Consider the following 24,854-nt stretch of genomic DNA (forward strand, 5'->3'; position numbering starts at 1 on the left):
TGTTCCGCTATGCGGCATGGCACCGCCAGTCTCCGGACTCAGTTTATTTTCGGGGGGAAAAAATTATCCGAAGAGGAAAAGCCAAAAGCCAAAAAATTAAAAATAAATATTATCAAAAAATAAAAAAGCGGGCAAAAAATAAAAAGGGTGCAACACGAGGACTTCCCAGGGGGTCACCCATCCTAGTACTTCTCTCGCCCAAGCACGCCTAACTGCGGAGTTATGATGGGATCCGGTGCATTAGTGCTGGTATGATCGCACCCATGACATGCCCTTCGAAACTCCCTTTTATGACAAAGCAGCAGACCGCGACGGCCCGAGACATTCGCGCTGCCGGGGCCGTTCTGGCGTAGGATTCAACGCGCTGTTCCGCTATGCGGCATGGCACCGCGAGTCTCCGGACTCAGTTTATTTTCGGGGGAAAAAAATTATCCGAAGAGGAAAAGCCAAAAGCCGAAAAATTAAAATTAAATATTATCAAAAAATAAAAAAGCGGGCAAAAAATAAAAGGGGTGCAACACGAGGACTTCCCAGGGGGTCACCCATCCTAGTACTACTCTCGCCCAAGCACGCTTAACTGCGGAGTTCTGATGGGATCCGGTGCATTAGTGCTGGTATGATCGCACCCATGACATGCCCATCGAAACTCCCTTTTATGACAAAGCAGCAGACCTCGACGGCCCGAGACATTCGCGCCGCCGGGGCCGTTCTGGCGTAGGATTCAACGCGCTATTCCCGCTATGCGGCATGGCACCGCCAGTCTCCGGACTCAGTTTATTTTCGGGGGAAAAAAATTATCCGAAGAGGAAAAGCCAAAAGCCGAAAAATAAAAAATAAATGTTATCAAAAAATAAAAAAGCGGGCAAAAAATAAAAGGGGTGCAACACGAGGACTTCCCAGGGGGTCACCCATCCTAGTACTACTCTCGCCCAAGCACGCTTAACTGCGGAGTTCTGATGGGATCCGGTGCATTAGTGCTGGTATGATCGCACCCATGACATGCCCTTCGAAACTCCCTTTTATGACAAAGCAGCAGACCTCGACGGCCCGAGACATTCGCGCTGCCGGGGCCGTTCTGGCGTAGGATTCAACGCGCTGTTCCGCTATGCGGCATGGCACCGCCAGTCTCCGGACTCAGTTTATTTTCGGGGGAAAAAAATTATCCGAAGAGGAAAAGCCAAAAGCCGAAAAATAAAAAATAAATGTTATCAAAAAATAAAAAAGCGGGCAAAAAATAAAAGGGGTGCAACACGAGGACTTCCCAGGGGGTCACCCATCCTAGTACTACTCTCGCCCAAGCACGCTTAACTGCGGAGTTCTGATGGGATCCGGTGCATTAGTGCTGGTATGATCGCACCCATGACATGCCCTTCGAAACTCCCTTTTATGACAAAGCAGCAGACCTCGACGGCCCGAGACATTCGCGCTGCCGGGGCCGTTCTGGCGTAGGATTCAACGCGCTGTTCCGCTATGCGGCATGGCACCGCCAGTCTCCGGACTCAGTTTATTTTCGGGGGAAAAAAATTATCCGAAGAGGAAAAGCCAAAAGCCAAAAAATTAAAAATAAATATTATCAAAAAATAAAAAAGCGGGCAAAAAATAAAAAGGGTGCAACACGAGGACTTCCCAGGGGGTCACCCATCCTAGTACTACTCTCGCCCAAGCACGCTTAACTGCGGAGTTCTGATGGGATCCGGTGCATTAGTGCTGGTATGATCGCACCCATGACATGCCCTTCGAAACTCCCTTTTATGACAAAGCAGCAGACCTCGACGGCCCGAGACATTCGCGCTGCCGGGGCCGTTCTGGCGTAGGATTCAACGCGCTGTTCCGCTATGCGGCATGGCACCGCCAGTCTCCGGACTCAGTTTATTTTCGGGGGGAAAAAATTATCCGAAGAGGAAAAGCCAAAAGCCAAAAAATTAAAAATAAATATTATCAAAAAATAAAAAAGCGGGCAAAAAATAAAAAGGGTGCAACACGAGGACTTCCCAGGGGGTCACCCATCCTAGTACTTCTCTCGCCCAAGCACGCCTAACTGCGGAGTTATGATGGGATCCGGTGCATTAGTGCTGGTATGATCGCACCCATGACATGCCCTTCGAAACTCCCTTTTATGACAAAGCAGCAGACCGCGACGGCCCGAGACATTCGCGCTGCCGGGGCCGTTCTGGCGTAGGATTCAACGCGCTGTCCCGCTATGCGGCATGGCACCGCCAGTCTCCGGACTCAGTTTATTTTCGGGGGAAAAAAATTATCCGAAGAGGAAAAGCCAAAAGCCGAAAAATAAAAAATAAATGTTATCAAAAAATAAAAAAGCGGGCAAAAAATAAAAGGGGTGCAACACGAGGACTTCCCAGGGGGTCACCCATCCTAGTACTACTCTCGCCCAAGCACGCTTAACTGCGGAGTTCTGATGGGATCCGGTGCATTAGTGCTGGTATGATCGCACCCATGACATGCCCTTCGAAACTCCCTTTTATGACAAAGCAGCAGACCTCGACGGCCCGAGACATTCGCGCTGCCGGGGCCGTTCTGGCGTAGGATTCAACGCGCTGTTCCGCTATGCGGCATGGCACCGCCAGTCTCCGGACTCAGTTTATTTTCGGGGGGAAAAAATTATCCGAAGAGGAAAAGCCAAAAGCCAAAAAATTAAAAATAAATATTATCAAAAAATAAAAAAGCGGGCAAAAAATAAAAAGGGTGCAACACGAGGACTTCCCAGGGGGTCACCCATCCTAGTACTTCTCTCGCCCAAGCACGCCTAACTGCGGAGTTATGATGGGATCCGGTGCATTAGTGCTGGTATGATCGCACCCATGACATGCCCTTCGAAACTCCCTTTTATGACAAAGCAGCAGACCGCGACGGCCCGAGACATTCGCGCTGCCGGGGCCGTTCTGGCGTAGGATTCAACGCGCTGTCCCGCTATGCGGCATGGCACCGCCAGTCTCCGGACTCAGTTTATTTTCGGGGGAAAAAAATTATCCGAAGAGGAAAAGCCAAAAGCCGAAAAATAAAAAATAAATGTTATCAAAAAATAAAAAAGCGGGCAAAAAATAAAAGGGGTGCAACACGAGGACTTCCCAGGGGGTCACCCATCCTAGTACTACTCTCGCCCAAGCACGCTTAACTGCGGAGTTCTGATGGGATCCGGTGCATTAGTGCTGGTATGATCGCACCCATGACATGCCCTTCGAAACTCCCTTTTATGACAAAGCAGCAGACCTCGACGGCCCGAGACATTCGCGCTGCCGGGGCCGTTCTGGCGTAGGATTCAACGCGCTGTTCCGCTATGCGGCATGGCACCGCCAGTCTCCGGACTCAGTTTATTTTCGGGGGAAAAAAATTATCCGAAGAGGAAAAGCCAAAAGCCGAAAAATAAAAAATAAATGTTATCAAAAAATAAAAAAGCGGGCAAAAAATAAAAGGGGTGCAACACGAGGACTTCCCAGGGGGTCACCCATCCTAGTACTACTCTCGCCCAAGCACGCTTAACTGCGGAGTTCTGATGGGATCCGGTGCATTAGTGCTGGTATGATCGCACCCATGACATGCCCTTCGAAACTCCCTTTTATGACAAAGCAGCAGACCTCGACGGCCCGAGACATTCGCGCTGCCGGGGCCGTTCTGGCGTAGGATTCAACGCGCTGTTCCGCTATGCGGCATGGCACCGCCAGTCTCCGGACTCAGTTTATTTTCGGGGGGAAAAAATTATCCGAAGAGGAAAAGCCAAAAGCCAAAAAATTAAAAATAAATATTATCAAAAAATAAAAAAGCGGGCAAAAAATAAAAAGGGTGCAACACGAGGACTTCCCAGGGGGTCACCCATCCTAGTACTTCTCTCGCCCAAGCACGCCTAACTGCGGAGTTATGATGGGATCCGGTGCATTAGTGCTGGTATGATCGCACCCATGACATGCCCTTCGAAACTCCCTTTTATGACAAAGCAGCAGACCGCGACGGCCCGAGACATTCGCGCTGCCGGGGCCGTTCTGGCGTAGGATTCAACGCGCTGTTCCGCTATGCGGCATGGCACCGCGAGTCTCCGGACTCAGTTTATTTTCGGGGGAAAAAAATTATCCGAAAAGGAAAAGCCAAAAGCCGAAAAATTAAAATTAAATATTATCAAAAAATAAAAAAGCGGGCAAAAAATAAAAGGGGTGCAACACGAGGACTTCCCAGGGGGTCACCCATCCTAGTACTACTCTCGCCCAAGCACGCTTAACTGCGGAGTTCTGATGGGATCCGGTGCATTAGTGCTGGTATGATCGCACCCATGACATGCCCATCGAAACTCCCTTTTATGACAAAGCAGCAGACCTCGACGGCCCGAGACATTCGCGCCGCCGGGGCCGTTCTGGCGTAGGATTCAACGCGCTATTCCCGCTATGCGGCATGGCACCGCCAGTCTCCGGACTCAGTTTATTTTCGGGGGAAAAAAATTATCCGAAGAGGAAAAGCCAAAAGCCGAAAAATAAAAAATAAATGTTATCAAAAAATAAAAAAGCGGGCAAAAAATAAAAGGGGTGCAACACGAGGACTTCCCAGGGGGTCACCCATCCTAGTACTACTCTCGCCCAAGCACGCTTAACTGCGGAGTTCTGATGGGATCCGGTGCATTAGTGCTGGTATGATCGCACCCATGACATGCCCATCGAAACTCCCTTTTATGACAAAGCAGCAGACCTCGACGGCCCGAGACATTCGCGCCGCCGGGGCCGTTCTGGCGTAGGATTCAACGCGCTATTCCCGCTATGCGGCATGGCACCGCCAGTCTCCGGACTCAGTTTATTTTCGGGGGAAAAAAATTATCCGAAGAGGAAAAGCCAAAAGCCGAAAAATAAAAAATAAATGTTATCAAAAAATAAAAAAGCGGGCAAAAAATAAAAGGGGTGCAACACGAGGGCTTCCCAGGGGGTCACCCATCCTAGTACTACTCTCGCCCAAGCACGCTTAACTGCGGAGTTCTGATGGGATCCAGTGCATTAGTGCTGGTATGATCGCACCCATGACATGCCCATCGAAACTCCCTTTTATGACAAAGCAGCAGACCTCGACGGCCCGAGACATTCGCGCCGCCGGGGCCGTTCTGGCGTAGGATTCAACGCGCTATTCCCGCTATGCGGCATGGCACCGCCAGTCTCCGGACTCAGTTTATTTTCGGGGGAAAAAAATTATCCGAAGAGGAAAAGCCAAAAGCCGAAAAATAAAAAATAAATGTTATCAAAAAATAAAAAAGCGGGCAAAAAATAAAAGGGGTGCAACACGAGGACTTCCCAGGGGGTCACCCATCCTAGTACTACTCTCGCCCAAGCACGCTTAACTGCGGAGTTCTGATGGGATCCGGTGCATTAGTGCTGGTATGATCGCACCCATGACATGCCCTTCGAAACTCCCTTTTATGACAAAGCAGCAGACCTCGACGGCCCGAGACATTCGCGCTGCCGGGGCCGTTCTGGCGTAGGATTCAACGCGCTGTTCCGCTATGCGGCATGGCACCGCCAGTCTCCGGACTCAGTTTATTTTCGGGGGAAAAAAATTATCCGAAGAGGAAAAGCCAAAAGCCGAAAAATAAAAAATAAATGTTATCAAAAAATAAAAAAGCGGGCAAAAAATAGAAGGGGTGCAACACGAGGACTTCCCAGGGGGTCACCCATCCTAGTACTACTCTCGCCCAAGCACGCTTAACTGCGGAGTTCTGATGGGATCCGGTGCATTAGTGCTGGTATGATCGCACCCATGACATGCCCTTCGAAACTCCCTTTTATGACAAAGCAGCAGACCTCGACGGCCCGAGACATTCGCGCTGCCGGGGCCGTTCTGGCGTAGGATTCAACGCGCTGTTCCGCTATGCGGCATGGCACCGCCAGTCTCCGGACTCAGTTTATTTTCGGGGGAAAAAAATTATCCGAAGAGGAAAAGCCAAAAGCCGAAAAATAAAAAATAAATGTTATCAAAAAATAAAAAAGCGGGCAAAAAATAAAAGGGGTGCAACACGAGGACTTCCCAGGGGGTCACCCATCCTAGTACTACTCTCGCCCAAGCACGCTTAACTGCGGAGTTCTGATGGGATCCGGTGCATTAGTGCTGGTATGATCGCACCCATGACATGCCCTTCGAAACTCCCTTTTATGACAAAGCAGCAGACCTCGACGGCCCGAGACATTCGCGCTGCCGGGGCCGTTCTGGCGTAGGATTCAACGCGCTGTTCCGCTATGCGGCATGGCACCGCCAGTCTCCGGACTCAGTTTATTTTCGGGGGGAAAAAATTATCCGAAGAGGAAAAGCCAAAAGCCAAAAAATTAAAAATAAATATTATCAAAAAATAAAAAAGCGGGCAAAAAATAAAAAGGGTGCAACACGAGGACTTCCCAGGGGGTCACCCATCCTAGTACTTCTCTCGCCCAAGCACGCCTAACTGCGGAGTTATGATGGGATCCGGTGCATTAGTGCTGGTATGATCGCACCCATGACATGCCCTTCGAAACTCCCTTTTATGACAAAGCAGCAGACCGCGACGGCCCGAGACATTCGCGCTGCCGGGGCCGTTCTGGCGTAGGATTCAACGCGCTGTTCCGCTATGCGGCATGGCACCGCGAGTCTCCGGACTCAGTTTATTTTCGGGGGAAAAAAATTATCCGAAGAGAAAAAGCCAAAAGCCGAAAAATTAAAATTAAATATTATCAAAAAATAAAAAAGCGGGCAAAAAATAAAAGGGGTGCAACACGAGGACTTCCCAGGGGGTCACCCATCCTAGTACTACTCTCGCCCAAGCACGCTTAACTGCGGAGTTCTGATGGGATCCGGTGCATTAGTGCTGGTATGATCGCACCCATGACATGCCCATCGAAACTCCCTTTTATGACAAAGCAGCAGACCTCGACGGCCCGAGACATTCGCGCCGCCGGGGCCGTTCTGGCGTAGGATTCAACGCGCTATTCCCGCTATGCGGCATGGCACCGCCAGTCTCCGGACTCAGTTTATTTTCGGGGGAAAAAAATTATCCGAAGAGGAAAAGCCAAAAGCCGAAAAATAAAAAATAAATGTTATCAAAAAATAAAAAAGCGGGCAAAAAATAAAAGGGGTGCAACACGAGGACTTCCCAGGGGGTCACCCATCCTAGTACTACTCTCGCCCAAGCACGCTTAACTGCGGAGTTCTGATGGGATCCGGTGCATTAGTGCTGGTATGATCGCACCCATGACATGCCCTTCGAAACTCCGTTTTATGACAAAGCAGCAGACCTCGACGGCCCGAGACATTCGCGCTGCCGGGGCCGTTCTGGCGTAGGATTCAACGCGCTGTTCCGCTATGCGGCATGGCACCGCCAGTCTCCGGACTCAGTTTATTTTCGGGGGAAAAAAATTATCCGAAGAGGAAAAGCCAAAAGCCGAAAAATAAAAAATAAATGTTATCAAAAAATAAAAAAGCGGGCAAAAAATAAAAGGGGTGCAACACGAGGACTTCCCAGGGGGTCACCCATCCTAGTACTACTCTCGCCCAAGCACGCTTAACTGCGGAGTTCTGATGGGATCCGGTGCATTAGTGCTGGTATGATCGCACCCATGACATGCCCTTCGAAACTCCCTTTTATGACAAAGCAGCAGACCTCGACGGCCCGAGACATTCGCGCTGCCGGGGCCGTTCTGGCGTAGGATTCAACGCGCTGTTCCGCTATGCGGCATGGCACCGCCAGTCTCCGGACTCAGTTTATTTTCGGGGGAAAAAAATTATCCGAAGAGGAAAAGCCAAAAGCCAAAAAATTAAAAATAAATATTATCAAAAAATAAAAAAGCGGGCAAAAAATAAAAAGGGTGCAACACGAGGACTTCCCAGGGGGTCACCCATCCTAGTACTACTCTCGCCCAAGCACGCTTAACTGCGGAGTTCTGATGGGATCCGGTGCATTAGTGCTGGTATGATCGCACCCATGACATGCCCTTCGAAACTCCCTTTTATGACAAAGCAGCAGACCTCGACGGCCCGAGACATTCGCGCTGCCGGGGCCGTTCTGGCGTAGGATTCAACGCGCTGTTCCGCTATGCGGCATGGCACCGCCAGTCTCCGGACTCAGTTTATTTTCGGGGGGAAAAAATTATCCGAAGAGGAAAAGCCAAAAGCCAAAAAATTAAAAATAAATATTATCAAAAAATAAAAAAGCGGGCAAAAAATAAAAAGGGTGCAACACGAGGACTTCCCAGGGGGTCACCCATCCTAGTACTTCTCTCGCCCAAGCACGCCTAACTGCGGAGTTATGATGGGATCCGGTGCATTAGTGCTGGTATGATCGCACCCATGACATGCCCTTCGAAACTCCCTTTTATGACAAAGCAGCAGACCGCGACGGCCCGAGACATTCGCGCTGCCGGGGCCGTTCTGGCGTAGGATTCAACGCGCTGTCCCGCTATGCGGCATGGCACCGCCAGTCTCCGGACTCAGTTTATTTTCGGGGGAAAAAAATTATCCGAAGAGGAAAAGCCAAAAGCCGAAAAATAAAAAATAAATGTTATCAAAAAATAAAAAAGCGGGCAAAAAATAAAAGGGGTGCAACACGAGGACTTCCCAGGGGGTCACCCATCCTAGTACTACTCTCGCCCAAGCACGCTTAACTGCGGAGTTCTGATGGGATCCGGTGCATTAGTGCTGGTATGATCGCACCCATGACATGCCCTTCGAAACTCCCTTTTATGACAAAGCAGCAGACCTCGACGGCCCGAGACATTCGCGCTGCCGGGGCCGTTCTGGCGTAGGATTCAACGCGCTGTTCCGCTATGCGGCATGGCACCGCCAGTCTCCGGACTCAGTTTATTTTCGGGGGAAAAAAATTATCCGAAGAGGAAAAGCCAAAAGCCGAAAAATAAAAAATAAATGTTATCAAAAAATAAAAAAGCGGGCAAAAAATAAAAGGGGTGCAACACGAGGACTTCCCAGGGGGTCACCCATCCTAGTACTACTCTCGCCCAAGCACGCTTAACTGCGGAGTTCTGATGGGATCCGGTGCATTAGTGCTGGTATGATCGCACCCATGACATGCCCTTCGAAACTCCCTTTTATGACAAAGCAGCAGACCTCGACGGCCCGAGACATTCGCGCTGCCGGGGCCGTTCTGGCGTAGGATTCAACGCGCTGTTCCGCTATGCGGCATGGCACCGCCAGTCTCCGGACTCAGTTTATTTTCGGGGGGAAAAAATTATCCGAAGAGGAAAAGCCAAAAGCCAAAAAATTAAAAATAAATATTATCAAAAAATAAAAAAGCGGGCAAAAAATAAAAAGGGTGCAACACGAGGACTTCCCAGGGGGTCACCCATCCTAGTACTTCTCTCGCCCAAGCACGCCTAACTGCGGAGTTATGATGGGATCCGGTGCATTAGTGCTGGTATGATCGCACCCATGACATGCCCTTCGAAACTCCCTTTTATGACAAAGCAGCAGACCGCGACGGCCCGAGACATTCGCGCTGCCGGGGCCGTTCTGGCGTAGGATTCAACGCGCTGTTCCGCTATGCGGCATGGCACCGCGAGTCTCCGGACTCAGTTTATTTTCGGGGGAAAAAAATTATCCGAAAAGGAAAAGCCAAAAGCCGAAAAATTAAAATTAAATATTATCAAAAAATAAAAAAGCGGGCAAAAAATAAAAGGGGTGCAACACGAGGACTTCCCAGGGGGTCACCCATCCTAGTACTACTCTCGCCCAAGCACGCTTAACTGCGGAGTTCTGATGGGATCCGGTGCATTAGTGCTGGTATGATCGCACCCATGACATGCCCATCGAAACTCCCTTTTATGACAAAGCAGCAGACCTCGACGGCCCGAGACATTCGCGCCGCCGGGGCCGTTCTGGCGTAGGATTCAACGCGCTATTCCCGCTATGCGGCATGGCACCGCCAGTCTCCGGACTCAGTTTATTTTCGGGGGAAAAAAATTATCCGAAGAGGAAAAGCCAAAAGCCGAAAAATAAAAAATAAATGTTATCAAAAAATAAAAAAGCGGGCAAAAAATAAAAGGGGTGCAACACGAGGACTTCCCAGGGGGTCACCCATCCTAGTACTACTCTCGCCCAAGCACGCTTAACTGCGGAGTTCTGATGGGATCCGGTGCATTAGTGCTGGTATGATCGCACCCATGACATGCCCATCGAAACTCCCTTTTATGACAAAGCAGCAGACCTCGACGGCCCGAGACATTCGCGCCGCCGGGGCCGTTCTGGCGTAGGATTCAACGCGCTATTCCCGCTATGCGGCATGGCACCGCCAGTCTCCGGACTCAGTTTATTTTCGGGGGAAAAAAATTATCCGAAGAGGAAAAGCCAAAAGCCGAAAAATAAAAAATAAATGTTATCAAAAAATAAAAAAGCGGGCAAAAAATAAAAGGGGTGCAACACGAGGGCTTCCCAGGGGGTCACCCATCCTAGTACTACTCTCGCCCAAGCACGCTTAACTGCGGAGTTCTGATGGGATCCAGTGCATTAGTGCTGGTATGATCGCACCCATGACATGCCCATCGAAACTCCCTTTTATGACAAAGCAGCAGACCTCGACGGCCCGAGACATTCGCGCCGCCGGGGCCGTTCTGGCGTAGGATTCAACGCGCTATTCCCGCTATGCGGCATGGCACCGCCAGTCTCCGGACTCAGTTTATTTTCGGGGGAAAAAAATTATCCGAAGAGGAAAAGCCAAAAGCCGAAAAATAAAAAATAAATGTTATCAAAAAATAAAAAAGCGGGCAAAAAATAAAAGGGGTGCAACACGAGGACTTCCCAGGGGGTCACCCATCCTAGTACTACTCTCGCCCAAGCACGCTTAACTGCGGAGTTCTGATGGGATCCGGTGCATTAGTGCTGGTATGATCGCACCCATGACATGCCCTTCGAAACTCCCTTTTATGACAAAGCAGCAGACCTCGACGGCCCGAGACATTCGCGCTGCCGGGGCCGTTCTGGCGTAGGATTCAACGCGCTGTTCCGCTATGCGGCATGGCACCGCCAGTCTCCGGACTCAGTTTATTTTCGGGGGAAAAAAATTATCCGAAGAGGAAAAGCCAAAAGCCGAAAAATAAAAAATAAATGTTATCAAAAAATAAGAAAGCGGGCAAAAAATAAAAGGGGTGCAACACGAGGACTTCCCAGGGGGTCACCCATCCTAGTACTACTCTCGCCCAAGCACGCTTAACTGCGGAGTTCTGATGGGATCCGGTGCATTAGTGCTGGTATGATCGCACCCATGACATGCCCTTCGAAACTCCCTTTTATGACAAAGCAGCAGACCTCGACGGCCCGAGACATTCGCGCTGCCGGGGCCGTTCTGGCGTAGGATTCAACGCGCTGTTCCGCTATGCGGCATGGCACCGCCAGTCTCCGGACTCAGTTTATTTTCGGGGGAAAAAAATTATCCGAAGAGGAAAAGCCAAAAGCCGAAAAATAAAAAATAAATGTTATCAAAAAATAAAAAAGCGGGCAAAAAATAAAAGGGGTGCAACACGAGGACTTCCCAGGGGGTCACCCATCCTAGTACTACTCTCGCCCAAGCACGCTTAACTGCGGAGTTCTGATGGGATCCGGTGCATTAGTGCTGGTATGATCGCACCCATGACATGCCCTTCGAAACTCCCTTTTATGACAAAGCAGCAGACCTCGACGGCCCGAGACATTCGCGCTGCCGGGGCCGTTCTGGCGTAGGATTCAACGCGCTGTTCCGCTATGCGGCATGGCACCGCCAGTCTCCGGACTCAGTTTATTTTCGGGGGGAAAAAATTATCCGAAGAGGAAAAGCCAAAAGCCAAAAAATTAAAAATAAATATTATCAAAAAATAAAAAAGCGGGCAAAAAATAAAAAGGGTGCAACACGAGGACTTCCCAGGGGGTCACCCATCCTAGTACTTCTCTCGCCCAAGCACGCCTAACTGCGGAGTTATGATGGGATCCGGTGCATTAGTGCTGGTATGATCGCACCCATGACATGCCCTTCGAAACTCCCTTTTATGACAAAGCAGCAGACCGCGACGGCCCGAGACATTCGCGCTGCCGGGGCCGTTCTGGCGTAGGATTCAACGCGCTGTTCCGCTATGCGGCATGGCACCGCGAGTCTCCGGACTCAGTTTATTTTCGGGGGAAAAAAATTATCCGAAAAGGAAAAGCCAAAAGCCGAAAAATTAAAATTAAATATTATCAAAAAATAAAAAAGCGGGCAAAAAATAAAAGGGGTGCAACACGAGGACTTCCCAGGGGGTCACCCATCCTAGTACTACTCTCGCCCAAGCACGCTTAACTGCGGAGTTCTGATGGGATCCGGTGCATTAGTGCTGGTATGATCGCACCCATGACATGCCCATCGAAACTCCCTTTTATGACAAAGCAGCAGACCTCGACGGCCCGAGACATTCGCGCCGCCGGGGCCGTTCTGGCGTAGGATTCAACGCGCTATTCCCGCTATGCGGCATGGCACCGCCAGTCTCCGGACTCAGTTTATTTTCGGGGGAAAAAAATTATCCGAAGAGGAAAAGCCAAAAGCCGAAAAATAAAAAATAAATGTTATCAAAAAATAAAAAAGCGGGCAAAAAATAAAAGGGGTGCAACACGAGGACTTCCCAGGGGGTCACCCATCCTAGTACTACTCTCGCCCAAGCACGCTTAACTGCGGAGTTCTGATGGGATCCGGTGCATTAGTGCTGGTATGATCGCACCCATGACATGCCCATCGAAACTCCCTTTTATGACAAAGCAGCAGACCTCGACGGCCCGAGACATTCGCGCCGCCGGGGCCGTTCTGGCGTAGGATTCAACGCGCTATTCCCGCTATGCGGCATGGCACCGCCAGTCTCCGGACTCAGTTTATTTTCGGGGGAAAAAAATTATCCGAAGAGGAAAAGCCAAAAGCCGAAAAATAAAAAATAAATGTTATCAAAAAATAAAAAAGCGGGCAAAAAATAAAAGGGGTGCAACACGAGGGCTTCCCAGGGGGTCACCCATCCTAGTACTACTCTCGCCCAAGCACGCTTAACTGCGGAGTTCTGATGGGATCCAGTGCATTAGTGCTGGTATGATCGCACCCATGACATGCCCATCGAAACTCCCTTTTATGACAAAGCAGCAGACCTCGACGGCCCGAGACATTCGCGCCGCCGGGGCCGTTCTGGCGTAGGATTCAACGCGCTATTCCCGCTATGCGGCATGGCACCGCCAGTCTCCGGACTCAGTTTATTTTCGGGGGAAAAAAATTATCCGAAGAGGAAAAGCCAAAAGCCGAAAAATAAAAAATAAATGTTATCAAAAAATAAAAAAGCGGGCAAAAAATAAAAGGGGTGCAACACGAGGACTTCCCAGGGGGTCACCCATCCTAGTACTACTCTCGCCCAAGCACGCTTAACTGCGGAGTTCTGATGGGATCCGGTGCATTAGTGCTGGTATGATCGCACCCATGACATGCCCTTCGAAACTCCCTTTTATGACAAAGCAGCAGACCTCGACGGCCCGAGACATTCGCGCTGCCGGGGCCGTTCTGGCGTAGGATTCAACGCGCTGTTCCGCTATGCGGCATGGCACCGCCAGTCTCCGGACTCAGTTTATTTTCGGGGGAAAAAAATTATCCGAAGAGGAAAAGCCAAAAGCCGAAAAATAAAAAATAAATGTTATCAAAAAATAAGAAAGCGGGCAAAAAATAAAAGGGGTGCAACACGAGGACTTCCCAGGGGGTCACCCATCCTAGTACTACTCTCGCCCAAGCACGCTTAACTGCGGAGTTCTGATGGGATCCGGTGCATTAGTGCTGGTATGATCGCACCCATGACATGCCCTTCGAAACTCCCTTTTATGACAAAGCAGCAGACCTCGACGGCCCGAGACATTCGCGCTGCCGGGGCCGTTCTGGCGTAGGATTCAACGCGCTGTTCCGCTATGCGGCATGGCACCGCCAGTCTCCGGACTCAGTTTATTTTCGGGGGGAAAAAATTATCCGAAGAGGAAAAGCCAAAAGCCAAAAAATTAAAAATAAATATTATCAAAAAATAAAAAAGCGGGCAAAAAATAAAAAGGGTGCAACACGAGGACTTCCCAGGGGGTCACCCATCCTAGTACTACTCTCGCCCAAGCACGCTTAACTGCGGAGTTCAGATGGGATCCGGTGCATTAGTGCTGGTATGATCGCACCCATGACATGCCCTTCGAAACTCCCTTTTATGACAAAGCAGCAGACCTCGACGGCCCGAGACATTCGCGCTGCCGGGGCCGTTCTGGCGTAGGATTCAACGCGCTGTTCCGCTATGCGGCATGGCACCGCCAGTCTCCGGACTCAGTTTATTTTCGGGGGGAAAAAATTATCCGAAGAGGAAAAGCCAAAAGCCAAAAAATTAAAAATAAATATTATCAAAAAATAAAAAAGCGGGCAAAAAATAAAAAGGGTGCAACACGAGGACTTCCCAGGGGGTCACCCATCCTAGTACTTCTCTCGCCCAAGCACGCCTAACTGCGGAGTTATGATGGGATCCGGTGCATTAGTGCTGGTATGATCGCACCCATGACATGCCCTTCGAAACTCCCTTTTATGACAAAGCAGCAGACCGCGACGGCCCGAGACATTCGCGCTGCCGGGGCCGTTCTGGCGTAGGATTCAACGCGCTGTCCCGCTATGCGGCATGGCACCGCCAGTCTCCGGACTCAGTTTATTTTCGGGGGAAAAAAATTATCCGAAGAGGAAAAGCCAAAAGCCGAAAAATAAAAAATAAATGTTATCAAAAAATAAAAAAGCGGGCAAAAAATAAAAGGGGTGCAACACGAGGACTTCCCAGGGGGTCACCCATCCTAGTACTACTCTCGCCCAAGCACGCTTAACTGCGGAGTTCAGATGGGATCCGGTGCATTAGTGCTGGTATGATCGCACCCATGACATGCCCTTCGAAACTCCCTTTTATGACAAAGCAGCAGACCTCGACGGCCCGAGACATTCGCGCTGCCGGGGCCGTTCTGGCGTAGGATTCAACGCGCTGTTCCGCTATGCGGCATGGCACCGCTAGTCTCCGGACTCAGTTTATTTTCGGGGGGAAAAAATTATCCGAAGAGGAAAAGCCAAAAGCCAAAAAATTAAAAATAAATATTATCAAAAAATAAAAAAACGGGCAAAAAATAAAAAGGGTGCAACACGAGGACTTCCCAGGGGGTCACCCATCCTAGTACTTCTCTCGCCCAAGCACGCCTAACTGCGGAGTTATGATGGGATCCGGTGCATTAGTGCTGGTATGATCGCACCCATGACATGCCCTTCGAAACTCCCTTTTATGACAAAGCAGCAGACCGCGACGGCCCGAGACATTCGCGCTGCCGGGGCCGTTCTGGCGTAGGATTCAACGCGCTGTCCCGCTATGCGGCATGGCACCGCCAGTCTCCGGACTCAGTTTATTTTCGGGGGAAAAAAATTATCCGAAGAGGAAAAGCCAAAAGCCGAAAAATAAAAAATAAATGTTATCAAAAAATAAAAAAGCGGGCAAAAAATAAAAGGGGTGCAACACGAGGACTTCCCAGGGGGTCACCCATCCTAGTACTACTCTCGCCCAAGCACGCTTAACTGCGGAGTTCAGATGGGATCCGGTGCATTAGTGCTGGTATGATCGCACCCATGACATGCCCTTCGAAACTCCCTTTTATGACAAAGCAGCAGACCTCGACGGCCCGAGACATTCGCGCTGCCGGGGCCGTTCTGGCGTAGGATTCAACGCGCTGTTCCGCTATGCGGCATGGCACCGCCAGTCTCCGGACTCAGTTTATTTTCGGGGGGAAAAAATTATCCGAAGAGGAAAAGCCAAAAGCCAAAAAATTAAAAATAAATATTATCAAAAAATAAAAAAGCGGGCAAAAAATAAAAAGGGTGCAACACGAGGACTTCCCAGGGGGTCACCCATCCTAGTACTTCTCTCGCCCAAGCACGCCTAACTGCGGAGTTATGATGGGATCCGGTGCATTAGTGCTGGTATGATCGCACCCATGACATGCCCTTCGAAACTCCCTTTTATGACAAAGCAGCAGACCGCGACGGCCCGAGACATTCGCGCTGCCGGGGCCGTTCTGGCATAGGATTCAACGCGCTGTCCCGCTATGCGGCATGGCACCGCCAGTCTCCGGACTCAGTTTATTTTCGGGGGAAAAAAATTATCCGAAGAGGAAAAGCCAAAAGCCGAAAAATAAAAAATAAATGTTATCAAAAAATAAAAAAGCGGGCAAAAAATAAAAGGGGTGCAACACGAGGACTTCCCAGGGGGTCACCCATCCTAGTACTACTCTCGCCCAAGCACGCTTAACTGCGGAGTTCAGATGGGATCCGGTGCATTAGTGCTGGTATGATCGCACCCATGACATGCCCTTCGAAACTCCCTTTTATGACAAAGCAGCAGACCTCGACGGCCCGAGACATTCGCGCTGCCGGGGCCGTTCTGGCGTAGGATTCAACGCGCTGTTCCGCTATGCGGCATGGCACCGCTAGTCTCCGGACTCAGTTTATTTTCGGGGGGAAAAAATTATCCGAAGAGGAAAAGCCAAAAGCCAAAAAATTAAAAATAAATATTATCAAAAAATAAAAAAACGGGCAAAAAATAAAAAGGGTGCAACACGAGGACTTCCCAGGGGGTCACCCATCCTAGTACTTCTCTCGCCCAAGCACGCCTAACTGCGGAGTTATGATGGGATCCGGTGCATTAGTGCTGGTATGATCGCACCCATGACATGCCCTTCGAAACTCCCTTTTATGACAAAGCAGCAGACCGCGACGGCCCGAGACATTCGCGCTGCCGGGGCCGTTCTGGCGTAGGATTCAACGCGCTGTCCCGCTATGCGGCATGGCACCGCCAGTCTCCGGACTCAGTTTATTTTCGGGGGAAAAAAATTATCCGAAGAGGAAAAGCCAAAAGCCGAAAAATAAAAAATAAATGTTATCAAAAAATAAAAAAGCGGGCAAAAAATAAAAGGGGTGCAACACGAGGACTTCCCAGGGGGTCACCCATCCTAGTACTACTCTCGCCCAAGCACGCTTAACTGCGGAGTTCAGATGGGATCCGGTGCATTAGTGCTGGTATGATCGCACCCATGACATGCCCTTCGAAACTCCCTTTTATGACAAAGCAGCAGACCTCGACGGCCCGAGACATTCGCGCTGCCGGGGCCGTTCTGGCGTAGGATTCAACGCGCTGTTCCGCTATGCGGCATGGCACCGCCAGTCTCCGGACTCAGTTTATTTTCGGGGGGAAAAAATTATCCGAAGAGGAAAAGCCAAAAGCCAAAAAATTAAAAATAAATATTATCAAAAAATAAAAAAGCGGGCAAAAAATAAAAAGGGTGCAACACGAGGACTTCCCAGGGGGTCACCCATCCTAGTACTTCTCTCGCCCAAGCACGCCTAACTGCGGAGTTATGATGGGATCCGGTGCATTAGTGCTGGTATGATCGCACCCATGACATGCCCTTCGAAACTCCCTTTTATGACAAAGCAGCAGACCGCGACGGCCCGAGACATTCGCGCTGCCGGGGCCGTTCTGGCATAGGATTCAACGCGCTGTCCCGCTATGCGGCATGGCACCGCCAGTCTCCGGACTCAGTTTATTTTCGGGGGAAAAAAATTATCCGAAGAGGAAAAGCCAAAAGCCGAAAAATAAAAAATAAATGTTATCAAAAAATAAAAAAGCGGGCAAAAAATAAAAGGGGTGCAACACGAGGACTTCCCAGGGGGTCACCCATCCTAGTACTACTCTCGCCCAAGCACGCTTAACTGCGGAGTTCTGATGGGATCCGGTGCATTAGTGCTGGTATGATCGCACCCATGACATGCCCTTCGAAACTCCCTTTTATGACAAAGCAGCAGACCTCGACGGCCCGAGACATTCGCGCTGCCGGGGCCGTTCTGGCGTAGGATTCAACGCGCTGTTCCGCTATGCGGCATGGCACCGCCAGTCTCCGGACTCAGTTTATTTTCGGGGGGAAAAAATTATCCGAAGAGGAAAAGCCAAAAGCCAAAAAATTAAAAATAAATATTATCAAAAAATAAAAAAGCGGGCAAAAAATAAAAAGGGTGCAACACGAGGACTTCCCAGGGGGTCACCCATCCTAGTACTTCTCTCGCCCAAGCACGCCTAACTGCGGAGTTATGATGGGATCCGGTGCATTAGTGCTGGTATGATCGCACCCATGACATGCCCTTCGAAACTCCCTTTTATGACAAAGCAGCAGACCGCGACGGCCCGAGACATTCGCGCTGCCGGGGCCGTTCTGGCGTAGGATTCAACGCGCTGTTCCGCTATGCGGCATGGCACCGCGAGTCTCCGGACTCAGTTTATTTTCGGGGGAAAAAAATTATCCGAAGAGGAAAAGCCAAAAGCCGAAAAATTAAAAATAAATATTATCAAAAAATAAAAAAGCGGGCAAAAAATAAAAGGGGTGCAACACGAGGACTTCCCAGGGGGTCACCCATCCTAGTACTACTCTCGCCCAAGCACGCTTAACTGCGGAGTTCTGATGGGATCCGGTGCATTAGTGCTGGTATGATCGCACCCATGACATGCCCATCGAAACTCCCTTTTATGACAAAGCAGCAGACCTCGACGGCCCGAGACATTCGCGCCGCCGGGGCCGTTCTGGCGTAGGATTCAACGCGCTATTCCCGCTATGCGGCATGGCACCGCCAGTCTCCGGACTCAGTTTATTTTCGGGGGAAAAAAATTATCCGAAGAGGAAAAGCCAAAAGCCGAAAAATAAAAAATAAATGTTATCAAAAAATAAAAAAGCGGGCAAAAAATAAAAGGGGTGCAACACGAGGACTTCCCAGGGGGTCACCCATCCTAGTACTACTCTCGCCCAAGCACGCTTAACTGCGGAGTTCTGATGGGATCCGGTGCATTAGTGCTGGTATGATCGCACCCATGACATGCCCTTCGAAACTCCCTTTTATGACAAAGCAGCAGACCTCGACGGCCCGAGACATTCGCGCTGCCGGGGCCGTTCTGGCGTAGGATTCAACGCGCTGTTCCGCTATGCGGCATGGCACCGCGAGTCTCCGGACTCAGTTTATTTTCGGGGGAAAAAAATTATCCGAAGAGGAAAAGCCAAAAGCCGAAAAATAAAAAATAAATGTTATCAAAAAATAAAAAAGCGGGCAAAAAATAAAAGGGGTGCAACACGAGGACTTCCCAGGGGGTCACCCATCCTAGTACTACTCTCGCCCAAGCACGCTTAACTGCGGAGTTCTGATGGGATCCGGTGCATTAGTGCTGGTATGATCGCACCCATGACATGCCCTTCGAAACTCCCTTTTATGACAAAGCAGCAGACCTCGACGGCCCGAGACATTCGCGCTGCCGGGGCCGTTCTGGCGTAGGATTCAACGCGCTGTTCCGCTATGCGGCATGGCACCGCCAGTCTCCGGACTCAGTTTATTTTCGGGGGGAAAAAATTATCCGAAGAGGAAAAGCCAAAAGCCAAAAAATTAAAAATAAATATTATCAAAAAATAAAAAAGCGGGCAAAAAATAAAAAGGGTGCAACACGAGGACTTCCCAGGGGGTCACCCATCCTAGTACTTCTCTCGCCCAAGCACGCCTAACTGCGGAGTTATGATGGGATCCGGTGCATTAGTGCTGGTATGATCGCACCCATGACATGCCCTTCGAAACTCCCTTTTATGACAAAGCAGCAGACCGCGACGGCCCGAGACATTCGCGCTGCCGGGGCCGTTCTGGCGTAGGATTCAACGCGCTGTTCCGCTATGCGGCATGGCACCGCGAGTCTCCGGACTCAGTTTATTTTCGGGGGAAAAAAATTATCCGAAGAGGAAAAGCCAAAAGCCGAAAAATTAAAAATAAATATTATCAAAAAATAAAAAAGCGGGCAAAAAATAAAAGGGGTGCAACACGAGGACTTCCCAGGGGGTCACCCATCCTAGTACTACTCTCGCCCAAGCACGCTTAACTGCGGAGTTCTGATGGGATCCGGTGCATTAGTGCTGGTATGATCGCACCCATGACATGCCCATCGAAACTCCCTTTTATGACAAAGCAGCAGACCTCGACGGCCCGAGACATTCGCGCCGCCGGGGCCGTTCTGGCGTAGGATTCAACGCGCTATTCCCGCTATGCGGCATGGCACCGCCAGTCTCCGGACTCAGTTTATTTTCGGGGGAAAAAAATTATCCGAAGAGGAAAAGCCAAAAGCCGAAAAATAAAAAATAAATGTTATCAAAAAATAAAAAAGCGGGCAAAAAATAAAAGGGGTGCAACACGAGGACTTCCCAGGGGGTCACCCATCCTAGTACTACTCTCGCCCAAGCACGCTTAACTGCGGAGTTCTGATGGGATCCGGTGCATTAGTGCTGGTATGATCGCACCCATGACATGCCCTTCGAAACTCCCTTTTATGACAAAGCAGCAGACCTCGACGGCCCGAGACATTCGCGCTGCCGGGGCCGTTTTGGCGTAGGATTCAACGCGCTGTTCCGCTATGCGGCATGGCACCGCCAGTCTCCGGACTCAGTTTATTTTCGGGGGAAAAAAATTATCCGAAGAGGAAAAGCCAAAAGCCGAAAAATAAAAAATAAATGTTATCAAAAAATAAAAAAGCGGGCAAAAAATAAAAGGGGTGCAACCCGAGGACTTCCCAGGGGGCCACCCATCCTAGTACTACTCTCGCCCAAGCACGCTTAACTGCGGAGTTCTGATGGGATCCGGTGCATTAGTGCTGGTATGATCGCACCCATGACATGCCCTTCGAAACTCCCTTTTATGACAAAGCAGCAGACCTCGACGGCCCGAGACATTCGCGCTGCCGGGGCCGTTCTGGCGTAGGATTCAACGCGCTGTTCCGCTATGCGGCATGGCACCGCCAGTCTCCGGACTCAGTTTATTTTCGGGAGGAAAAAATTATCCGAAGAGGAAAAGCCAAAAGCCAAAAAATTAAAAATAAATATTATCAAAAAATAAAAAAGCGGGCAAAAAATAAAAAGGGTGCAACACGAGGACTTCCCAGGGGGTCACCCATCCTAGTACTTCTCTCGCCCAAGCACGCCTAACTGCGGAGTTATGATGGGATCCGGTGCATTAGTGCTGGTATGATCGCACCCATGACATGCCCTTCGAAACTCCCTTTTATGACAACGCAGCAGACCGCGACGGCCCGAGACATTCGCGCTGCCGGGGCCGTTCTGGCGTAGGATTCAACGCGCTGTTCCGCTATGCGGCATGGCACCGCGAGTCTCCGGACTCAGTTTATTTTCGGGGGAAAAAAATTATCCGAAGAGGAAAAGCCAAAAGCCGAAAAATTAAAAATAAATATTATCAAAAAATAAAAAAGCGGGCAAAAAATAAAAGGGGTGCAACACGAGGACTTCCCAGGGGGTCACCCATCCTAGTACTACTCTCGCCCAAGCACGCTTAACTGCGGAGTTCTGATGGGATCCGGTGCATTAGTGCTGGTATGATCGCACCCATGACATGCCCATCGAAACTCCCTTTTATGACAAAGCAGCAGACCTCGACGGCCCGAGACATTCGCGCCGCCGGGGCCGTTCTGGCGTAGGCTTCAACGCGCTATTCCCGCTATGCGGCATGGCACCGCCAGTCTCCGGACTCAGTTTATTTTCGGGGAAAAAAAATTATCCGAAGAGGAAAAGCCAAAAGCCGAAAAATTAAAAATAAATATTATCAAAAAATAAAAAAGCGGGCAAAAAATAAAAGGGGTGCAACACGAGGACTTCCCAGGGGGTCACCCATCCTAGTACTACTCTCGCCCAAGCACGCTTAACTGCGGAGTTCTGATGGGATCCGGTGCATTAGTGCTGGTATGAACGCACCCATGACATGCCCATCGAAACACCCTTTTATGACAAAGCAGCAGACCTCGACGGCCCGAGACATTCGCGCTGCCGGGGCCGTTCTGGCGTAGGATTCAATGCGCTGTTCCGCTATGCGGCATGGCACCGCGAGTCTCCGGACTCAGTTTATTTTCGAGGGAAAAAAATTATCCGAAGAGGAAAAGCCAAAAGCCAAAAAATTAAAAATAAATGTTATCAAAAAAGAAAAAAGCGGGCAAAAAATAAAAGGGGTGCAACACGAGGACTTCCCAGGGGGTCACCCATCCTAGTACTACTCTCGCCCAAGCACGCTTAACTGCGGAGTTCTGATGGGATCCGGTGCATTAGTGCTGGTATGATCGCACCAATGATATGCCCTTCGAAACTCCCTTTTATGACAAAGCAACAGACCTCGACGGCCTGAGACATTCGCGCTGCCGGAGCCGTTCTGGCGTAGGATTCAACGCGCTAGTCCCGCTATGCGGCATGGCACCGCCAGTCTCCGGACCCAGTTTATTGTCGGGGGAAAAAAATTATCCGAAGAGAAAAAGCCAAAAGCCAAAAAATTAAAAATAAATATTATCCAAAAATAAAAAAACGGGCAAAAAATAAAAAGGGTGCAACATGAGGACTTCCCAGGGGGTCACCCATCCTAGTACTACTCTCGCCCAAGCACGCTTAACTGCGGAGTTCTGATAGGATCCGGTGCATTAGTGCTGGTTTGATCGCACCCAAGACATGCCCTTCGAAACTCCCTTTTATGACAAAGTAGCAGACCTCGACGGCCCGAGACATTCACGCTGCCGGGGCCGTTCTGGCGTAGGATTCAACACGCTGTTCCGCTATGCGGCATGGCACCGCCAGTCTCCGGACTCAGTTTATTTTCGGGGGAAAAAAATTATCCGAAGAGGAAAAGCCAAAAGCCGAAAATAAAAAATAAATGTTATCAAAAAATAAAAAAGCGGGCAAAAAATAAAAGGGGTGCAACACGAGGACTTCCCAGGGGGTCACCCATCCTAGTACTACTCTCGCCCAAGCACGCTTAACTGCGGAGTTCTGATGGGATCCGGTGCATTAGTGCTGGTATGATCGCACCCATGACATGCCCTTCGAAACTCCCTTTTATGACAAAGCAGCAGACCTCGACGGCCCGAGACATTCGCGCTGCCGGGGCCGTTCTGGCGTAGGATTCAACGCGCTGTTCCGCTATGCGGCATGGCACCGCCAGTCTCCGGACTCAGTTTATTTTCGGGGGAAAAAAATTATCCGAAGAGGAAAAGCCAAAAGCCGAAAAATAAAAAATAAATGTTATCAAAAAATAAAAAAGCGGGCAAAAAATAAAAGGGGTGCAACACGAGGACTTCCCAGGGGGTCACCCATCCTAGCACTACTCTCGCCCAAGCACGCTTAACTGCGGAGTTCTGATGGGATCCGGTGCATTAGTGCTGGTATGATCGCACCCATGACATGCCCTTCGAAACTCCCTTTTATGACAAAGCAGCAGACCTCGACGGCCCGAGACATTCGCGCTGCCGGGGCCGTTCTGGCGTAGGATTCAACGCGCTGTTCCGCTATGCGGCATGGCACCGCCAGTCTCCGGACTCAGTTTATTTTCGGGGGGAAAAAATTATCCGAAGAGGAAAAGCCAAAAGCCAAAAAATTAAAAATAAATATTATCAAAAAATAAAAAAGCGGGCAAAAAATAAAAAGGGTGCAACACGAGGACTTCCCAGGGGGTCACCCATCCTAGTACTTCTCTCGCCCAAGCACGCCTAACTGCGGAGTTATGATGGGATCCGGTGCATTAGTGCTGGTATGATCGCACCCATGACATGCCCTTCGAAACTCCCTTTTATGACAACGCAGCAGACCGCGACGGCCCGAGACATTCGCGCTGCCGGGGCCGTTCTGGCGTAGGATTCAACGCGCTGTTCCGCTATGCGGCATGGCACCGCGAGTCTCCGGACTCAGTTTATTTTCGGGGGAAAAAAATTATCCGAAGAGGAAAAGCCAAAAGCCGAAAAATTAAAAATAAATATTATCAAAAAATAAAAAAGCGGGCAAAAAATAAAAGGGGTGCAACACGAGGACTTCCCAGGGGGTCACCCATCCTAGTACTACTCTCGCCCAAGCACGCTTAACTGCGGAGTTCTGATGGGATCCGGTGCATTAGTGCTGGTATGATCGCACCCATGACATGCCCATCGAAACTCCCTTTTATGACAAAGCAGCAGACCTCGACGGCCCGAGACATTCGCGCCGCCGGGGCCGTTCTGGCGTAGGATTCAACGCGCTATTCCCGCTATGCGGCATGGCACCGCCAGTCTCCGGACTCAGTTTATTTTCGGGGGAAAAAAATTATCCGAAGAGGAAAAGCCAAAAGCCGAAAAATAAAAAATAAATGTTATCAAAAAATAAAAAAGCGGGCAAAAAATAAAAGGGGTGCAACACGAGGACTTCCCAGGGGGTCACCCATCCTAGTACTACTCTCGCCCAAGCACGCTTAACTGCGGAGTTCTGATGGGATCCGGTGCATTAGTGCTGGTATGATCGCACCCATGACATGCCCTTCGAAACTCCCTTTTATGACAAAGCAGCAGACCTCGACGGCCCGAGACATTCGCGCTGCCGGGGCCGTTCTGGCGTAGGATTCAACGCGCTGTTCCGCTATGCGGCATGGCACCGCCAGTCTCCGGACTCAGTTTATTTTCGGGGGAAAAAAATTATCCGAAGAGGAAAAGCCAAAAGCCGAAAAATAAAAAATAAATGTTATCAAAAAATAAAAAAGCGGGCAAAAAATAAAAGGGGTGCAACCCGAGGACTTCCCAGGGGGCCACCCATCCTAGTACTACTCTCGCCCAAGCACGCTTAACTGCGGAGTTCTGATGGGATCCGGTGCATTAGTGCTGGTATGATCGCACCCATGACATGCCCTTCGAAACTCCCTTTTATGACAAAGCAGCAGACCTCGACGGCCCGAGACATTCGCGCTGCCGGGGCCGTTCTGGCGTAGGATTCAACGCGCTGTTCCGCTATGCGGCATG

General features: G+C 50.0%; 51 non-coding genes and 17 pseudogenes across 51 annotated transcripts; all 68 read right to left on the reverse strand.

The window, feature by feature from the left end:
• Nucleotides 1–144: 144 nt before the first annotated feature.
• Nucleotides 145–263, reverse strand: LOC149757903 (5S ribosomal RNA; annotated as a pseudogene).
• Nucleotides 264–509: 246 nt separating this feature from the next.
• Nucleotides 510–628, reverse strand: LOC149757904 (5S ribosomal RNA). The gene has a single exon (XR_016405706.1). It is a non-coding gene; the product is annotated as a 5S ribosomal RNA (ribosomal RNA).
• Nucleotides 629–875: 247 nt separating this feature from the next.
• On the reverse strand, nt 876–994 carry LOC149757905 (5S ribosomal RNA). The gene has a single exon (XR_016405717.1). It is a non-coding gene; the product is annotated as a 5S ribosomal RNA (ribosomal RNA).
• A 246-nt stretch (nt 995–1,240) lies between these two features.
• On the reverse strand, nt 1,241–1,359 carry LOC149757906 (5S ribosomal RNA). The gene has a single exon (XR_016405728.1). It is a non-coding gene; the product is annotated as a 5S ribosomal RNA (ribosomal RNA).
• Nucleotides 1,360–1,605: 246 nt separating this feature from the next.
• Nucleotides 1,606–1,724, reverse strand: LOC149757907 (5S ribosomal RNA). The gene has a single exon (XR_016411869.1). It is a non-coding gene; the product is annotated as a 5S ribosomal RNA (ribosomal RNA).
• A 246-nt stretch (nt 1,725–1,970) lies between these two features.
• Nucleotides 1,971–2,089, reverse strand: LOC149757908 (5S ribosomal RNA; annotated as a pseudogene).
• Nucleotides 2,090–2,335: 246 nt separating this feature from the next.
• LOC149757909 (5S ribosomal RNA) lies at nt 2,336–2,454 on the reverse strand. Its single transcript, XR_016405740.1, has one exon. It is a non-coding gene; the product is annotated as a 5S ribosomal RNA (ribosomal RNA).
• A 246-nt stretch (nt 2,455–2,700) lies between these two features.
• On the reverse strand, nt 2,701–2,819 carry LOC149757910 (5S ribosomal RNA; annotated as a pseudogene).
• Nucleotides 2,820–3,065: 246 nt separating this feature from the next.
• On the reverse strand, nt 3,066–3,184 carry LOC149757911 (5S ribosomal RNA). Its single transcript, XR_016405751.1, has one exon. It is a non-coding gene; the product is annotated as a 5S ribosomal RNA (ribosomal RNA).
• A 246-nt stretch (nt 3,185–3,430) lies between these two features.
• On the reverse strand, nt 3,431–3,549 carry LOC149757912 (5S ribosomal RNA). The gene has a single exon (XR_016405762.1). It is a non-coding gene; the product is annotated as a 5S ribosomal RNA (ribosomal RNA).
• A 246-nt stretch (nt 3,550–3,795) lies between these two features.
• LOC149757913 (5S ribosomal RNA) lies at nt 3,796–3,914 on the reverse strand (annotated as a pseudogene).
• Nucleotides 3,915–4,160: 246 nt separating this feature from the next.
• LOC149757914 (5S ribosomal RNA) lies at nt 4,161–4,279 on the reverse strand. Its single transcript, XR_016405773.1, has one exon. It is a non-coding gene; the product is annotated as a 5S ribosomal RNA (ribosomal RNA).
• Nucleotides 4,280–4,526: 247 nt separating this feature from the next.
• Nucleotides 4,527–4,645, reverse strand: LOC149757915 (5S ribosomal RNA). The gene has a single exon (XR_016405784.1). It is a non-coding gene; the product is annotated as a 5S ribosomal RNA (ribosomal RNA).
• Nucleotides 4,646–4,892: 247 nt separating this feature from the next.
• On the reverse strand, nt 4,893–5,011 carry LOC149757916 (5S ribosomal RNA). The gene has a single exon (XR_016401954.1). It is a non-coding gene; the product is annotated as a 5S ribosomal RNA (ribosomal RNA).
• Nucleotides 5,012–5,258: 247 nt separating this feature from the next.
• LOC149757917 (5S ribosomal RNA) lies at nt 5,259–5,377 on the reverse strand. The gene has a single exon (XR_016405794.1). It is a non-coding gene; the product is annotated as a 5S ribosomal RNA (ribosomal RNA).
• A 246-nt stretch (nt 5,378–5,623) lies between these two features.
• Nucleotides 5,624–5,742, reverse strand: LOC149757918 (5S ribosomal RNA). Its single transcript, XR_016405803.1, has one exon. It is a non-coding gene; the product is annotated as a 5S ribosomal RNA (ribosomal RNA).
• A 246-nt stretch (nt 5,743–5,988) lies between these two features.
• LOC149757919 (5S ribosomal RNA) lies at nt 5,989–6,107 on the reverse strand. The gene has a single exon (XR_016405814.1). It is a non-coding gene; the product is annotated as a 5S ribosomal RNA (ribosomal RNA).
• A 246-nt stretch (nt 6,108–6,353) lies between these two features.
• On the reverse strand, nt 6,354–6,472 carry LOC149757920 (5S ribosomal RNA; annotated as a pseudogene).
• Nucleotides 6,473–6,718: 246 nt separating this feature from the next.
• On the reverse strand, nt 6,719–6,837 carry LOC149757921 (5S ribosomal RNA). Its single transcript, XR_016405825.1, has one exon. It is a non-coding gene; the product is annotated as a 5S ribosomal RNA (ribosomal RNA).
• A 247-nt stretch (nt 6,838–7,084) lies between these two features.
• LOC149757922 (5S ribosomal RNA) lies at nt 7,085–7,203 on the reverse strand. The gene has a single exon (XR_016405836.1). It is a non-coding gene; the product is annotated as a 5S ribosomal RNA (ribosomal RNA).
• Nucleotides 7,204–7,449: 246 nt separating this feature from the next.
• On the reverse strand, nt 7,450–7,568 carry LOC149757923 (5S ribosomal RNA). The gene has a single exon (XR_016405848.1). It is a non-coding gene; the product is annotated as a 5S ribosomal RNA (ribosomal RNA).
• Nucleotides 7,569–7,814: 246 nt separating this feature from the next.
• On the reverse strand, nt 7,815–7,933 carry LOC149757924 (5S ribosomal RNA). Its single transcript, XR_016411870.1, has one exon. It is a non-coding gene; the product is annotated as a 5S ribosomal RNA (ribosomal RNA).
• A 246-nt stretch (nt 7,934–8,179) lies between these two features.
• Nucleotides 8,180–8,298, reverse strand: LOC149757925 (5S ribosomal RNA; annotated as a pseudogene).
• Nucleotides 8,299–8,544: 246 nt separating this feature from the next.
• LOC149757926 (5S ribosomal RNA) lies at nt 8,545–8,663 on the reverse strand. Its single transcript, XR_016405859.1, has one exon. It is a non-coding gene; the product is annotated as a 5S ribosomal RNA (ribosomal RNA).
• Nucleotides 8,664–8,909: 246 nt separating this feature from the next.
• On the reverse strand, nt 8,910–9,028 carry LOC149757927 (5S ribosomal RNA). The gene has a single exon (XR_016405869.1). It is a non-coding gene; the product is annotated as a 5S ribosomal RNA (ribosomal RNA).
• A 246-nt stretch (nt 9,029–9,274) lies between these two features.
• On the reverse strand, nt 9,275–9,393 carry LOC149757928 (5S ribosomal RNA; annotated as a pseudogene).
• A 246-nt stretch (nt 9,394–9,639) lies between these two features.
• On the reverse strand, nt 9,640–9,758 carry LOC149757929 (5S ribosomal RNA). Its single transcript, XR_016405879.1, has one exon. It is a non-coding gene; the product is annotated as a 5S ribosomal RNA (ribosomal RNA).
• Nucleotides 9,759–10,005: 247 nt separating this feature from the next.
• Nucleotides 10,006–10,124, reverse strand: LOC149757930 (5S ribosomal RNA). The gene has a single exon (XR_016405890.1). It is a non-coding gene; the product is annotated as a 5S ribosomal RNA (ribosomal RNA).
• Nucleotides 10,125–10,371: 247 nt separating this feature from the next.
• LOC149757931 (5S ribosomal RNA) lies at nt 10,372–10,490 on the reverse strand. The gene has a single exon (XR_016401955.1). It is a non-coding gene; the product is annotated as a 5S ribosomal RNA (ribosomal RNA).
• A 247-nt stretch (nt 10,491–10,737) lies between these two features.
• LOC149757932 (5S ribosomal RNA) lies at nt 10,738–10,856 on the reverse strand. Its single transcript, XR_016405901.1, has one exon. It is a non-coding gene; the product is annotated as a 5S ribosomal RNA (ribosomal RNA).
• Nucleotides 10,857–11,102: 246 nt separating this feature from the next.
• LOC149757933 (5S ribosomal RNA) lies at nt 11,103–11,221 on the reverse strand. Its single transcript, XR_016405912.1, has one exon. It is a non-coding gene; the product is annotated as a 5S ribosomal RNA (ribosomal RNA).
• A 246-nt stretch (nt 11,222–11,467) lies between these two features.
• Nucleotides 11,468–11,586, reverse strand: LOC149757934 (5S ribosomal RNA). Its single transcript, XR_016405923.1, has one exon. It is a non-coding gene; the product is annotated as a 5S ribosomal RNA (ribosomal RNA).
• A 246-nt stretch (nt 11,587–11,832) lies between these two features.
• Nucleotides 11,833–11,951, reverse strand: LOC149757935 (5S ribosomal RNA; annotated as a pseudogene).
• A 246-nt stretch (nt 11,952–12,197) lies between these two features.
• On the reverse strand, nt 12,198–12,316 carry LOC149757936 (5S ribosomal RNA). Its single transcript, XR_016405934.1, has one exon. It is a non-coding gene; the product is annotated as a 5S ribosomal RNA (ribosomal RNA).
• Nucleotides 12,317–12,563: 247 nt separating this feature from the next.
• LOC149757937 (5S ribosomal RNA) lies at nt 12,564–12,682 on the reverse strand. The gene has a single exon (XR_016405945.1). It is a non-coding gene; the product is annotated as a 5S ribosomal RNA (ribosomal RNA).
• Nucleotides 12,683–12,929: 247 nt separating this feature from the next.
• On the reverse strand, nt 12,930–13,048 carry LOC149757938 (5S ribosomal RNA). The gene has a single exon (XR_016401956.1). It is a non-coding gene; the product is annotated as a 5S ribosomal RNA (ribosomal RNA).
• A 247-nt stretch (nt 13,049–13,295) lies between these two features.
• On the reverse strand, nt 13,296–13,414 carry LOC149757939 (5S ribosomal RNA). The gene has a single exon (XR_016405958.1). It is a non-coding gene; the product is annotated as a 5S ribosomal RNA (ribosomal RNA).
• Nucleotides 13,415–13,660: 246 nt separating this feature from the next.
• LOC149757940 (5S ribosomal RNA) lies at nt 13,661–13,779 on the reverse strand. Its single transcript, XR_016405969.1, has one exon. It is a non-coding gene; the product is annotated as a 5S ribosomal RNA (ribosomal RNA).
• Nucleotides 13,780–14,025: 246 nt separating this feature from the next.
• Nucleotides 14,026–14,144, reverse strand: LOC149757941 (5S ribosomal RNA). Its single transcript, XR_016410123.1, has one exon. It is a non-coding gene; the product is annotated as a 5S ribosomal RNA (ribosomal RNA).
• Nucleotides 14,145–14,390: 246 nt separating this feature from the next.
• Nucleotides 14,391–14,509, reverse strand: LOC149757942 (5S ribosomal RNA; annotated as a pseudogene).
• A 246-nt stretch (nt 14,510–14,755) lies between these two features.
• LOC149757943 (5S ribosomal RNA) lies at nt 14,756–14,874 on the reverse strand. Its single transcript, XR_016409773.1, has one exon. It is a non-coding gene; the product is annotated as a 5S ribosomal RNA (ribosomal RNA).
• Nucleotides 14,875–15,120: 246 nt separating this feature from the next.
• LOC149757944 (5S ribosomal RNA) lies at nt 15,121–15,239 on the reverse strand (annotated as a pseudogene).
• A 246-nt stretch (nt 15,240–15,485) lies between these two features.
• Nucleotides 15,486–15,604, reverse strand: LOC149757945 (5S ribosomal RNA). Its single transcript, XR_016409784.1, has one exon. It is a non-coding gene; the product is annotated as a 5S ribosomal RNA (ribosomal RNA).
• A 246-nt stretch (nt 15,605–15,850) lies between these two features.
• On the reverse strand, nt 15,851–15,969 carry LOC149757946 (5S ribosomal RNA; annotated as a pseudogene).
• A 246-nt stretch (nt 15,970–16,215) lies between these two features.
• On the reverse strand, nt 16,216–16,334 carry LOC149757947 (5S ribosomal RNA). Its single transcript, XR_016409796.1, has one exon. It is a non-coding gene; the product is annotated as a 5S ribosomal RNA (ribosomal RNA).
• A 246-nt stretch (nt 16,335–16,580) lies between these two features.
• On the reverse strand, nt 16,581–16,699 carry LOC149757948 (5S ribosomal RNA; annotated as a pseudogene).
• A 246-nt stretch (nt 16,700–16,945) lies between these two features.
• LOC149757949 (5S ribosomal RNA) lies at nt 16,946–17,064 on the reverse strand. Its single transcript, XR_016409809.1, has one exon. It is a non-coding gene; the product is annotated as a 5S ribosomal RNA (ribosomal RNA).
• Nucleotides 17,065–17,310: 246 nt separating this feature from the next.
• Nucleotides 17,311–17,429, reverse strand: LOC149757950 (5S ribosomal RNA; annotated as a pseudogene).
• A 246-nt stretch (nt 17,430–17,675) lies between these two features.
• LOC149757951 (5S ribosomal RNA) lies at nt 17,676–17,794 on the reverse strand. Its single transcript, XR_016405979.1, has one exon. It is a non-coding gene; the product is annotated as a 5S ribosomal RNA (ribosomal RNA).
• A 246-nt stretch (nt 17,795–18,040) lies between these two features.
• On the reverse strand, nt 18,041–18,159 carry LOC149757952 (5S ribosomal RNA; annotated as a pseudogene).
• Nucleotides 18,160–18,405: 246 nt separating this feature from the next.
• On the reverse strand, nt 18,406–18,524 carry LOC149757953 (5S ribosomal RNA). The gene has a single exon (XR_016405989.1). It is a non-coding gene; the product is annotated as a 5S ribosomal RNA (ribosomal RNA).
• Nucleotides 18,525–18,771: 247 nt separating this feature from the next.
• LOC149757954 (5S ribosomal RNA) lies at nt 18,772–18,890 on the reverse strand. Its single transcript, XR_016405997.1, has one exon. It is a non-coding gene; the product is annotated as a 5S ribosomal RNA (ribosomal RNA).
• A 246-nt stretch (nt 18,891–19,136) lies between these two features.
• LOC149757955 (5S ribosomal RNA) lies at nt 19,137–19,255 on the reverse strand. Its single transcript, XR_016406008.1, has one exon. It is a non-coding gene; the product is annotated as a 5S ribosomal RNA (ribosomal RNA).
• Nucleotides 19,256–19,501: 246 nt separating this feature from the next.
• Nucleotides 19,502–19,620, reverse strand: LOC149757956 (5S ribosomal RNA; annotated as a pseudogene).
• A 246-nt stretch (nt 19,621–19,866) lies between these two features.
• Nucleotides 19,867–19,985, reverse strand: LOC149757957 (5S ribosomal RNA). Its single transcript, XR_016406019.1, has one exon. It is a non-coding gene; the product is annotated as a 5S ribosomal RNA (ribosomal RNA).
• A 247-nt stretch (nt 19,986–20,232) lies between these two features.
• On the reverse strand, nt 20,233–20,351 carry LOC149757958 (5S ribosomal RNA). Its single transcript, XR_016406030.1, has one exon. It is a non-coding gene; the product is annotated as a 5S ribosomal RNA (ribosomal RNA).
• Nucleotides 20,352–20,597: 246 nt separating this feature from the next.
• LOC149757959 (5S ribosomal RNA) lies at nt 20,598–20,716 on the reverse strand. The gene has a single exon (XR_016404406.1). It is a non-coding gene; the product is annotated as a 5S ribosomal RNA (ribosomal RNA).
• Nucleotides 20,717–20,962: 246 nt separating this feature from the next.
• Nucleotides 20,963–21,081, reverse strand: LOC149757960 (5S ribosomal RNA; annotated as a pseudogene).
• Nucleotides 21,082–21,327: 246 nt separating this feature from the next.
• Nucleotides 21,328–21,446, reverse strand: LOC149757961 (5S ribosomal RNA). Its single transcript, XR_016406041.1, has one exon. It is a non-coding gene; the product is annotated as a 5S ribosomal RNA (ribosomal RNA).
• Nucleotides 21,447–21,693: 247 nt separating this feature from the next.
• On the reverse strand, nt 21,694–21,812 carry LOC149757962 (5S ribosomal RNA). Its single transcript, XR_016402735.1, has one exon. It is a non-coding gene; the product is annotated as a 5S ribosomal RNA (ribosomal RNA).
• Nucleotides 21,813–22,058: 246 nt separating this feature from the next.
• Nucleotides 22,059–22,177, reverse strand: LOC149757963 (5S ribosomal RNA). The gene has a single exon (XR_016401816.1). It is a non-coding gene; the product is annotated as a 5S ribosomal RNA (ribosomal RNA).
• A 247-nt stretch (nt 22,178–22,424) lies between these two features.
• On the reverse strand, nt 22,425–22,543 carry LOC149757964 (5S ribosomal RNA). The gene has a single exon (XR_016408767.1). It is a non-coding gene; the product is annotated as a 5S ribosomal RNA (ribosomal RNA).
• Nucleotides 22,544–22,788: 245 nt separating this feature from the next.
• LOC149757965 (5S ribosomal RNA) lies at nt 22,789–22,907 on the reverse strand. Its single transcript, XR_016406052.1, has one exon. It is a non-coding gene; the product is annotated as a 5S ribosomal RNA (ribosomal RNA).
• A 246-nt stretch (nt 22,908–23,153) lies between these two features.
• LOC149757966 (5S ribosomal RNA) lies at nt 23,154–23,272 on the reverse strand. The gene has a single exon (XR_016403367.1). It is a non-coding gene; the product is annotated as a 5S ribosomal RNA (ribosomal RNA).
• A 246-nt stretch (nt 23,273–23,518) lies between these two features.
• LOC149757967 (5S ribosomal RNA) lies at nt 23,519–23,637 on the reverse strand (annotated as a pseudogene).
• Nucleotides 23,638–23,883: 246 nt separating this feature from the next.
• Nucleotides 23,884–24,002, reverse strand: LOC149757968 (5S ribosomal RNA). The gene has a single exon (XR_016406064.1). It is a non-coding gene; the product is annotated as a 5S ribosomal RNA (ribosomal RNA).
• Nucleotides 24,003–24,249: 247 nt separating this feature from the next.
• On the reverse strand, nt 24,250–24,368 carry LOC149757969 (5S ribosomal RNA). Its single transcript, XR_016406075.1, has one exon. It is a non-coding gene; the product is annotated as a 5S ribosomal RNA (ribosomal RNA).
• Nucleotides 24,369–24,614: 246 nt separating this feature from the next.
• On the reverse strand, nt 24,615–24,733 carry LOC149757970 (5S ribosomal RNA). Its single transcript, XR_016404407.1, has one exon. It is a non-coding gene; the product is annotated as a 5S ribosomal RNA (ribosomal RNA).
• Between the last annotated feature and the right edge of the window lie 121 nt (nt 24,734–24,854).

Source organism: Phoenix dactylifera, chromosome 4, assembly GCF_051530095.1.
Source record: "Phoenix dactylifera cultivar Ajwa chromosome 4, Ajwa_hap1_PhDact_Kaust_v1.1, whole genome shotgun sequence".
Lineage (NCBI taxonomy): Eukaryota > Viridiplantae > Streptophyta > Magnoliopsida > Arecales > Arecaceae > Phoenix > Phoenix dactylifera.